This window comes from Gossypium arboreum, chromosome 1, assembly GCF_025698485.1.
Source record: "Gossypium arboreum isolate Shixiya-1 chromosome 1, ASM2569848v2, whole genome shotgun sequence".
NCBI lineage: Eukaryota > Viridiplantae > Streptophyta > Magnoliopsida > Malvales > Malvaceae > Gossypium > Gossypium arboreum.
The window spans coordinates 34,809,999-34,812,392 of NC_069070.1; positions in this window are offsets into that span (position 1 = coordinate 34,809,999).

A 2,394-nucleotide genomic window follows, 5' to 3' on the forward strand; every position below is an offset into this window, starting at 1 on the left:
TAAAAGGCTTGCTTAGCCTCGTCATTAGGATTGCTGGCCATAGGTTGAGAGTCCGTTGCTGCCCCCTTGCGGGAGCAGGTACCACACTCTCCACATCATCAGCTATCGTCTTTGTTGGGATCGATCCATTGCTATAAACAAACACAAAGTCAAATTGTCGTAAATCACCACACTATCGATTCATCATTTAATGGCATGTATAGCTAGACCCCAAACACATCACGGTAGTCCTAGAATCGACTAAACCGTGGCTCTGATACCAATAAATTTGTAACACCCCAAACCCGAGACCATTGCCGTGTCTGGAACCGAGGGGTTATAAGCCAAGTTCACATGTTTTTGCCATCACCAATTTGACATTTCCAGTCAGGCTGGAAAACTGCGCCACTGTTGTTTTAAAATCATATCTCGAGTTTCAAAACTCGGAAACTGGTTTCGTAAATTTTACCTGAATTTAGACTCATATCCATCCATGGATTTATTTCTAGGATTTTGGTCAGGCCAATTGGTACAGTTTATTAGTTAAAGTTACCCATGTTACAGGGATCGACTGCTCTGACCTTCGCACGGTATAACTTGAATATCTCTCTGTATAGGATTTAATTCTGGTTTCGTTTGTTTCTAATGAAACTAGACTCAAAATGGAATCCGTACATATAAGGTATGTCTCCTAATTATTTTTGGATAATTTATAGTGAATTTTAAAGTTACGACAGGAACCCAGAAACCATTCTGGCCCTGTCTCACAATAGCTTTAATAACTCTTAACCTGTAACTCTTATGACCATTTCGTTTCTTCCATATGAAAATAGACTCATCAAGGTTCATTTACATAGCTTATTCACTATTTAATTCCATTCCTATGAATTTTGGTGATTTTCACATTCACGCCACTGCAGCTGGCAGCATCTGTTTTAAGGTAGGACTTACCTATTTGGTAGTCTCCATGATTCAACTAGTCTTGCCATACATAGGTTCATATATGATCATTTTAACCATGCCAATGGCTGATCATATGACCAACATTCCCATTTCCAAGCCATAGCCACATCATGACACCAAATATATACATACAACCCACAATTAGTCTAAGTTCATGTTCCCTTTCGAGCCATTTTCGCATGGCATTACATACTTACATTACAACGATTTAACAAACAAGAGGTAGTCCTATACATGCCATCTCAAGTTCAATCAAAAATTTATACCAAAATGGAGGCTTGATAGTGTGGATGACTTCGACTTCAACGATCCCAAATCCGATTGCTTCGAAGCGTAAATCTAGAAAACTAAGAGCCAAAGCAACGGGGTAAGCATTTTATGCTTAGTAAGTCTCAAGGAATATAATTAACTCTAATTACAGCAATACATTCACATAGCCAAATGCATCATTTCATTAATACACATTCTTACTTCATACTTCATCATTATATAAGTTCAAAGCATCAATCAATTCAATAACTGAAATTCATTAGTCGATTGAGCGAATGTTGCTCAAACACGCCGACTTTCCAATGCACATATAACGACCTTATCCTTTGGGCTTCCGAGTGTACTAATTGAATTCATTTCAGCAACCAACACTCACCTCCAGCCCAAGATTCTTCGAATATAACCGGATATAATCACGCGCACAAATGCCTTCGGTCTTAGCCCGGATAGAATAACTCGCACGAATGCCTTCTGCCTTAGCCCTAATATAGCCACTAGCACAATTGCCTTCGGTCTTAACCCGGATATAATTTCCAGCATAATTGTCTTCGGGCTTAGCCCGATATCATTCAATTTCATGCACACATACATCAATAATCATTGACATACATATTTCATTTTCAAGCATTAAGGCTCAAACACATTATAATCATTAGCATATTCGCTTTCGGGACTTAGCCCGTGGAATTCAAATACTCATACACACATAATCAATAATCATACACAACCATATTTCATCTCACATAATTCAAGTAAGGTCACTTCTTGAGGACTTACTTCGGATGTTGTCTAACGGCTTTTTCTGGCTATTCGATCACCTTTTCCTTCCCTTGTCCAATTGTGGCCCCTCTTAGCTCTTGAGCTAATTCAACAAATTCAATTTATTAAAACCTCATTGTGCTTGCTTATGGCGAATATGACAAGGATCTTAAATGGTCATATGGCCACTCTTTAACTTGAATACACAATGGTCATGCACATTTTATACTACATCAAACAATTCAATACAATTTATTTGAGCATCAAGGAAATGCTAAGGCCTTCAATAGGCTACCCAAGGCCAATATTCATGTACATGTTGAGGTCAATTTTGCACTTAATACCTCACAAAAACAGCATGCAATTTACTAATTAATGCTTTGCACATTGTGGCCCAAAACTTATAATATAGCATCAAGCACC